This window comes from Saccopteryx bilineata, chromosome 4 (genome assembly GCF_036850765.1).
Source record: "Saccopteryx bilineata isolate mSacBil1 chromosome 4, mSacBil1_pri_phased_curated, whole genome shotgun sequence".
NCBI lineage: Eukaryota > Metazoa > Chordata > Mammalia > Chiroptera > Emballonuridae > Saccopteryx > Saccopteryx bilineata.
In genome coordinates, this window is record NC_089493.1 from 192,757,831 (window position 1) to 192,767,878 (window position 10,048).

The following is a 10,048-nucleotide window of genomic DNA, read 5'->3' on the forward strand; positions in this document are numbered from 1 at the left end:
AGCAGGGCAAACAAGAGTAGGGTTTAGGTTCATGCTTTCTCCATTGACAACGGTTTCTAGAGCTGTTGACACCCTCCTCTTCCTGGTGCCATGTGGGAACCACCCTCAGAGAGGGGCTTTCCCTTCCAAAGGTGAATTAATTTTAAATTAATTTTAAAATCTTTTGCCTGACCTGTGGTGGTGCAGTGGATAAAGCGTCGACCTGGAAATGCTGAGGTCGTCGGTTCGAAATGCTGGGCTTGCCTGGTCAAGGCACATATGGGAGTTGATGCTTCCAGCTCCTCCCCCCATCTCTCTCTCCTCTCTCTCTCTGTCTCTCTCTCTCCTCTCTAAAATGAATAAAGATTAAAAAAATAAATAAATAATTAAAAAAAATTAAATTAATTTTAAAATCTTTTTTTATTTTATTTATTTATTTATTTTACAGGTACAGAGAGAGAGCGTGAGAGAGAAGGATAGACAGACAGGAACGGAGACAGATGAGAAGCATCAATCATCAGATTTTCATTGCGACACCTTAGTTGCTCATCGATTGCCCTCTCATATGTGCCTTGACCGTGGGGCTACAGCAGACCGAGTAACCCCTTGCTCGAGCCAGCGACCTTGGGTCCAAGCTGGTGAGCTTTTTGCTCAAGCCAGATGAACCCGCGCTCAAGCTGGCCACCTCAGGGTCTCGAACCTGGGTCCTTCCGCATCCCAGTCCGGCGCTCTATCCACTGCGCCACCGCCTGGTCAGGCTTAAATTAATTTTAATGGGGTGACATTGATAAATCAGGGTACATATGTTCAAAGAACACATCTCTAGGTTATTTTGACATTTGATTATGCTGCATTCCCATCACCCAGGGAGGAGCTCTAGAGACGAAGCAGAAATTTCCCTTTTTAAAAGACATTCACCAAAGGTGTCTTTTAAAAAGGGAAATTTCTGCTTCGTCTCCAGAGCTCCTCCCCCGCCCGCCGTTTCTTAAAACTATCTAGTCTCAAACAATCCATATCCCAAACAGGCATGTTTTTGGGGGAGGCGAACTTTGCTTCCCTTCAATAAACAAAATGTGGTAGGTACACACCAGGGATATTATTTAGCCTTAAAAAGGAAGGGCATTTCGGCCTGACCTGTGGTGGCGCAGTGAATAAAGCATTGACCTGGAAATGCTGAGGTCGCCGGTTCAAAACCCTGGGCTTGCCTGGTCAAGGGTCATATGGGAGTTGATGCTTCCAGCTCCTCCCCCCTTCTCTCTCTCTGTCTCTCTCTCCTCTGTCTCTCTCCTCTCTAAAAATGAATAAATAAAATTAAAAAAAAAAAAAAAAAAAGAAAAAAAAAAGCCCTGGCCGGTTGGCTCAGCGGTAGAGCGTCGGCCTAGCGTGCGGAGGACCCGGGTTCGATTCCCGGCCAGGGCTCACAGGAGAAGCGCCCATTTGCTTCTCCACCCCTCCGCCGCGCTTTCCTCTCTGTCTCTCTCTTCCCCTCCCGCAGCCAAGGCTCCATTGGAGCAAAGATGGCCCGGGCACTGGGGATGGCTCTGTGGCCTCTTCCTCAGGCGCTAGAGTGGCTCTGGTCGCAACATGGCGACGCCCAGGATGGGCAGAGCATCGCCCCCTGGTGGGCAGAGCGTCGCCCCTGGTGGGCGTGCCGGGTGGATCCCGGTCGGGCGCATGCGGGAGTCTGTCTGACTGTCTCTCCCTGTTTCCAGCTTCAGAAAAGTCAAAAAAAAAAAAAAAAAAAAAAAAAAGGAAGGGCATTTCGACACACGCTATCGCTATCACATGGGTGAACCTTGAGGCCATTATGCTCAGTGAAATAAGCCAGGCACAAAGGGACCAATACTCTATGATTCCGCTTATATGAGGTCTCTAGAGCAGTCACATTCATAGAGACAGACAGTAGAGCGGTGGTTGTCCGGGGTTGGGGGCAGAAGAGAACGGGGCGTTATTGTTGAATTCGTACAAGAGTGTCAGTTGGGGAAGACGAAAAAGAGTTCTGGGGATGAGGATGGTGACGGGTGCACAACAAGGTGAACGGACTTCGTGCCGCTGAACTGGACACGTAGACATGCTTAAAACGGTCACTCTTATGTTTATATGTATTTTATCACAGTGACAATAGATCCTCCATAATTTCATCTAATAAAATGTTTTAAGGAGGAAAACTATCCTGGAAACTGTCCACATGCCCGAACCGGGAGGAGGTGTTCTCATACAACGGGCTGCAATAGCGTATGGAGTGAGCGCTCTCTGCCTGCATGCACAGCACAGGTGGGCCTCACAGATGTCAGGAATGAGAGGGTAAGTTGCAAAATAAAGCACTTCAGTTATATAAAGGTCAAAAGCATAACACTGTTTGGGGATTTTATGTATATATACAAATATACATGTATATTATGTATATGTAAATATATGTGTATATACAAATATATGTCTGTATACAAATATATATGTACACATTATGTATGCATATATTATGTATATATATTTAGAAATGCAAGAGGAATGACTCATAGAAAATTCAAGATCATGGCTACCTCTGGGTGGGTTGGGAGGGAAGGGCACATAAGAGGTAAGAGGTTCTAAGGCAGTAGTAGTCAACCTGGTCCCTACCGTCCACTAGTGGGCGTTCCAGCTTTCATGGTGGGCGGTAGTGGAGCAACCAAAGTATAAATAAAAAGATAGATTTAACTATAGTAAGTTGTTTTATAAAGATTTATTCTGCCAAACTTAGCGAAAATTCGACATAAAGTACTTGGTAAGTAATTATTATTATATGCTTTAACTTGCTGTAACTGCTTTATAAATTTTATAAAGTAAAGTTACTTTCCTACTTTATAAATCACCATGACTGTGGAACCAGTGGGCGGTTAGAAAAATTTTACTACTAACAGAGATACAGAAGTGGGCGGTAGGTATAAAAAGGTTGACTACCCCTGTTCTAAGGTATTGGTGGTAGTTTCTTTTCTTTTCTTTTTTAACTTTTTATTTATTGATTTTAGAGAGAAACATCAATTTATTGTCCCACTTATTTATGCATTCCTTGGTTGCTTCTTATACACACCCTGAGCAGGGATGGAACTCACAACCTTGGCGTATCCAGATGATGCTCAGTCTAAGCAACTGAGCTATTGATACTTGGCCAGGGCGGTGATGGTCTCTCTTCTTGAGTGTGGTCATGGAAACATTGGTATTCACTTGATAATTCTTAAACTATACATATGTGTTATATACACTTTTTTGGTATATGTGTCAAATAATTTTAAAAGCTATAGAAAAGCCTGACCAGGCGGTGGCGCAGTGGATAGAGCGTCAGACTGGGATGCGGAGGACCCAGGTTCGAGACCCTGAGGTGGCCAGCTTGAGCGTGGGCTCATCTGGCTTGAGCAAAAAGCTCACCATCTTGGACCCAAGGTTGCTGGCTTGAACAAGGAGTTACTCGGTCTGCTGAAGGCCCGTGGTCAAGGCACATAGGAGAAAGCAATCAATGAACAACTAAGATGTCACAACGAAAAACTGATGATTGATGCTTCTCATCTCTCTCCGTTCCTGTCTGTCTGTCTCTATCTATCCCTCTCTCTGACTCTCTGTCCCTGTAAAAAAAAAAAAAAATTAAAAATTAAAAAAAAAAACTATAGAAAAAAGGCTGGAAGAACTCTAAATGAGATGGGGCTCTTTCACTTTCTATCTTTCTGTTTTTAAAATATCCTTTTGGACTTTTATAGTAAAAGAAGCATTGCATTATATTAAGAAAAAAAGAGAAAGAAATGAGGAGAGCTTTTCCCCCAGATTTGTTCGGAGAAAAGGGAAATGAGAAGAAAGGGGTGAAAGCACTGGGCTTCCCCTGATTCCAGTAACAACAGAAGACAATACCGGGATTTTGAGGCAAAATGCTAACGAAGAGCTAACGGGTTTTAGCTGTTGTCTTGAGGAGGGGAACAGTTCCTCCAAACAGTGAGGTCTGGAGTCCCTCTGCTCAGGAAATCCCTGCCAGTTTCAGGAGTGGGCAGATGGTGGGATGCCCTTTGGAGACCAGGAGTGTAACCAAGGCGATGAAGCCACGGGGTTCCACCAGCCCCTGGCGGGATTGATTTCAGATGAAAACCTTGGCACGTGTCCCCTTTTGTCAGCCTTGAAGACCAGATGAAAGAGAAGAAAAAGAGGAACATCATGGAGCTCAGAGAAATAGCTGAGCGAGAAGATGGTTGGAGTGATTGTGACCCAACAGTCGCCATCCATTTGAATAGTGTGATCGTTATTTGGGTAAATTCAACTGGAGAGGTCTTGGGTTTCTCTTCATAGGACTATCATGTTGTTTATCTAGTCTTCAGTCAAGATGAGCTCAATGTTCACCCTCCTGAAGAAGCATTCATTGTACTTACTTTACAAACATGTAGGCAGCACCCACTCGGTGATGCAGGGTTTGTTTGGGGCTGGAGACAACGCAAAAAAGAGAACATCCTCACTTCAAGGAGCTCCCCCTTGCGAGCAGGAGCAGATATAATGGCAGTTAGAATGGGATGAGGAACCCAGCTGGTTGGCTCAGCGGAAGAGCGTCAGCCCAGTATGTGGAAGTCCCCGGTTTGATTCCCGGTCAGTGCACACAGGAGAAGCGCCCATCTGCTTCTCCACCCCTCACCCTCTCTCTCTCTCTCTCTCTCTCTCTCTCTCTCTCTCTTTCTCTCTCTCTCTCTCTTCCCCTCCCATAGCCATGGCTCAATTGGTTCTAGCAAAGTTGGCCCCAGGTGCTGAGAATGGTTCCCTGGTCTCACTTCAGGTGCTAAAATAGTTTGGTTGCTGAGCAATGGGGCAATGGCCCCAGATGGGCAGAGCATCGCCCCCTAGGGGGCTTGCCAGTGGACCCTGGTTGGGGTGCATGCGAGAGTCTGTCTCTCTGCCTCCTCGCCTTTCACTTAATTAAAAAAGTAAAAATAAAAAGAATGGAATGAGGAATGCTTTGGTAAGAATAAGTATAATACAAGACATTGTGGGCCACAGACAGGAGACATATAATTCAGCCTGAGAGTGACAGGGAGGACCACCAAGAGGGGATGACCCACATATCAAGTCCTAAAGGATGAGCTGCAGTAAACTAGGCAAAGAGTAAGGATGTGGAGCTGTCTTCCAGGCAGGGAGGATGGTGTGGACGAGAAGGAAAGACATGGAGGGGAAAAACTGGGGCAGGAAGGCCCCCATCGTAGTCTGTTTATTTTTCTGGAGTGTGATGTGATTTATCAAGAGAAATACAGTATTTGGTCTTCCTCCCATTTCTAGCACAGAGCGTCTAAAACCCTTGGAATTTCCTAAGTGATGAGGGCACTATCTTTAACAACACCTGCGTTTCTGTTAATGAGATGACTTTTAGAAAGCCCCTAGGGAGGGGAGCCAGTTGCCAGGGGAACCAATTAGGAGGTGAGAGGGTTGGAACTTGGCCCCACCCCTACCTTTAAGGAGTGAAAATGAGGCTGGAGATTGCCTTCAATAGATCACCAATGGCCAATGATTTAATCAATCAGGCCTATGTGATGAAGCCTCATAAAAAACCCAAAAGGACAGGGTTTGGAGAGCTTCCGGGTTGGTGAACGCATGACGATGCGGGACAGCAGCTGCCCAGAGAGGACACGGAAGCCCCACACCCTTTCCCCGTACCTGTCCAATGTCCTTCTTCACCTGGTTCTTCTTCCTTTATAATCTCTTTTATAACAAACTGATAAACACAAGGCAATGTGTCTCCCAGTCCTGTGAGCCACTCTAGCAAATGAACTGAACCCGAGGAGAGGATCCTGGGAATTTCCCATTTAGAGCTGGTCACTCAGGAGCACAGGTGACAACATGGACTGGAGAATGGTGTCGGACACGGAGGCCAGGGGTTAGTGTGGTAGCTCCTGAGCCCTAACCTGTGGGAGCTGACTCTGTCCCGGGAGAGAGTGTCAGAATTGAGTTAATTGCTGGGAAGTGTTGGAAAACACATACTGAATGGGGCTTTGACCCTGAGGCAGGGTCTGGCCAAGGGAAACTGGATTAAGTTACAAGGAACCCTGATTAGAAGATCTTTTGTTACTGGGTAGAGGGACTTAGACCCGGTCCCTTAGGTATTGGGAGCCGAGGAGGTATTTTAACAAGGAAGGGAGGTGGCCAACTTGTTCTTTGCGTTATGATCAATCTGCCATTTAAATAGCACAGTTGATGATATCATGAGCCAAAGGAAATTTAGGGCACAAGCCACAGGCAGATTAGGTAAAGGGCAGGTACAGTTCCAGCTTGGAGAGAGAAATCCAGAGTCCTGCTCTGCTACTTACCAGCTGTAGCAAGGCACTGACGTCCCTTATGTGCTCTGGGCCTCCGTTTGCTCATCTGCAGTGGGGCCGCGGGGTGTGTCCGACCAACGGAACACCGTTCCTAACCCTTGTGCAGGTCTGAACTCGCCTAAAGATCTCCCAGATATATTATTCATCCAAAACTAAGTGGCAGAATAATATATATGATACTATTCACCTTAAAAGACAAATAAAAACAGAACACATATGTGTGAAAAATGTGGAGAGAAAAAGTTGGAAAGCCTGACCAGGCTCAGTGGATAGAGCGTCGGACTAGGATGCGGAGGACCTGGGTTTGAGACCCCGAGGTCGCCAGCTTGAGAGAGGGCTTATCTGGTTTGAGCAAGGCTCACCAGCTTGCATCCAAGGTTGCTGGCTTGAGCAAGGGGTTACTCGGTCTGCTGTAGCCCCCCTGTCAAGGCACATATGAGAAAGCAATCAATGGACAACTAAGGAACCACAATGAAGAATTGATGTTTCTCATTTCTCCCTTACTGTCTGTCTGTCTCTATCTGTCCCTCTCTCTGACTCTCTGTCTCTGCACACACACACACACACAAAAACCAGTTGGAAGGGTGCACACCCATGTGAAAATGGGGGTGACGCCTGCAGAAGAGGAGGCATACTGAGACTGGCGCTGGAGCTCAGAGGAGGCTTAGGCTAATCCATGAAGTTCTCATGTTTTACACAGAAAATATATTCCTAGACTACCTGTGTATTTAAAAATTACTTTTTTTTTCTTTTTCCAAGTGAGAGGAGGGGAGAGAGAAAGACAGACTCCCATATGCACCCTGACCAGGATCCACCAGGTAACCTCTGTCTGGGGCTAATGCTCTGCCCATCTGGGGTCATGCCTGCAACAAGCTATTTTTAGTGCCTGAGACAGAGGCTTCATGGAGCCATCCTCAGCGCCTGGGGCTGACGTGCTTCAATCAATCAATGGCTGTGGGAGGGGGAGAGAGAGAGAGAGAGAGAGAGAGAGAGAGAGAGAAAGGGAAGGGGGAGGGGTGGTTGCTTCTCCTGTGTGCCCTGACCTGGAATCGAACCCAGGACTTTCACATGCCAGGCCGATGCTCTACCACTGAGCCAATCAGCCAGGACCTAAAAATCACTTTTATTTATTTTATTTATTTATTTTAAACTAGTTTGTTTTTTTTTTAATTTTTTTAAATTCATTTTTAGAGAGAAAGGAGAGAGAGAGAGAGAGAGAGAGAGAGAGAAGGGGGGAGAGAAGGGGGGATGTTTCCTGCTAGGAAACATCAACTCCCATATGTGCCTTGACCAGGCAAGCCCAGGGTTTTGAACCAGCGACTTCAGCATTCCAGGTCGACGCTTTATCCACTGCGCCTCCACAGGTCAGGCTAAAAATTACTTTTAAAGTAACCTAACAAAAGCCCTTGACAGAGAGCTGGTGTTCAGGGCTCTCACCCTTTCGCTTGCTAACACAGTGAGATTTGAGGGCTCTCCGGGCCCATTTTATCATCCACCCCCATTCCAAGGCCAGAATTATTTCCAGCCCATTCTCAGATGTGGGTGAAAGGTCTCTGTGGGACCCCTGACCCCAAGGTCTCCCCTCTAGCTTTCTGGCAGACCCTCAACAACTGGGTAGTGCCCACTCTCCCTCCTCTCTTCTGGCCTCAGGGCCCCTGGTTGGACATGCAGAGACAGCCTGCCTCCGCTGCCTTCCCGAAGAGAGGCTGGCGTCGTGTCCCCCCCCACACACACACCCTCCTTCAGCCCACCCCAGGGGGGTCGCCTTTGCTGGAGGTGGGGGGACAAGAGAGACTTCACTCTCCGCTGTGGACTCTTCTCACAGTTTAAATGTTTTTGTTGTTTTTTTTACACAGACAGAGAGAGTCAGAGAGAGGGATAGACAGGGACAGACAGGAACAGAGATGAGAAGCATCAGTCATCAGTTTTTCGTTGCCACACCTTAGTTCATTGATTGCTTTCTCATATGTGCCTTGACCATGGGGCTACAGCAGACCGAGTAACCTCTTGCTAGAGCCAGTGACCTTGGGTCCAAGCTGGTGAGCTTTTTGGTCAAACCAGATGAGCCCTCCCTCAAGCTGGTGACCTTGGGGTCTTGAACCTGGGTCCTTCCACATTCCAGTCCGACGCTCTATCCACTGCGCCACCGCCTGGTCAGGCAAAATATGTTTTTTAATATTACATTTTAAACTGAGCAATTGCTGTTACTTTCATTAAATAATTAGGTCATGAAAACAAAGTTTCACAAAAGCTAATCCTGTTTTAATAACTCTGACTTACTTGATTAGAGCCCTTGCTAAAAAGCTGGTTTGGGGGTGGGGGCAGGGCAGAAAGGCTTTGGTCTTGTGGTGACTAAACACGAAGGACAAGTGGGGTGCCTCTCCCGGAACAGAGGGTCCAGCTGATGTCTGTGTCCGTGACACCTGAACACTTCCCGGGCCTCCGTGAGCGTCTGCTGAGCTTCAGTCTGGTAGGAAGCCCTGTGTGGGCTCTGCTAAAAATGTAGTTGTTTTGTAAACAAGTGTGTGTGTGGGGGTGTTGAAAATGGAGCGGAATGAACTCACACAGCGAGGACAGGCTGTTCTGACAGACCCCACTTCACCAACACCGCTCGTAGACCAGAGGGCATGGGATGTGAGATCCAGATCCAGCTAGAACCGGATCCAAAGCTGTGGCGGAGGGATCCAACAGGACCGCAGAATCAACACTTACCCCATCAGCTGACCCGTGGAGGGGACAAGGTCTTCATTTTGCAGAGGAGGAACCTGAGGGTACAGTGGGGACTGAGACCCCCCAGGGTGATGCAGACAGGGCTCCACTGAGCTTGGTTTAGGATCCTGATCTCGGACCCCAGAGTTTTCTCTTATACCCTTGGGCTCACCTCTCGCGCAGTCCTTGGGGTTACCGTGATCGGGTTTTCACTTGGCCTCGCTCCATTCGCAGGCACCTAGGGACATGTGGATCAAGTCAGGGATGCCTGGAACATTGTTACTGGGTTTATCTGTATTTGTCATTATCTATGGGGTGCTAAGCACTTGTGTGTGAAGGGAGTTGCTGTCCCGTTCACTGGTATATCATCAACGTGCAGATGAATGAATGAATAAATGAGTAAGTGGCTGAATGACCTCTAACCCCTGCAGGTGACCAATTTGCAGAGGAAGAGTGACATGGGGACCCCACCCAGACTCGCCCAGGTCTCCCTTGTCTGTTTCCTCCTCAGAGTCAAGGTGGGTTGGACACCCAGCCAGTCACGGCCCATTCTGTCATCAGCCAGGAGGACAGACCCACCTGTCCCTGGATCTTAGTGCTGCCAACACACGCGGCTACACCCATGCACCATGACACACACTCACCCTGAAGCCACAGGGACACCTGCCCAAGCTCCTCCCTAGGTCCAGCCAAGGAGCAGGAATGGAGGGCGGAGCCTGTGCGGAAGGGGCTAGTGCAGAGCCAGCTCAGGCAGAACCAGTGCAGGCCCTACCCAAGCTGGAGCCACACCACAGACAACGGACCGAGGGACACAGGGGTCCTGGTGGGCTACAGCCTGGAAAGAGATGAAACAGCGCAGCTGACTGCTGGGGGGCAAGAATTAGTGCTGTCTGGTGAGCTTCACCGCTCTTAGAAAGTACAGATAAAATGCCACACCCTAAGCAGAGCAGATGTCCCCACTCAGACAAAGACCCCCTTCCTGTATAGACCAAATGCTGCTACCTTTGCATTAATCTTCCCTGGTGTTCTCCCCAGAGTAGGAGGGTGTG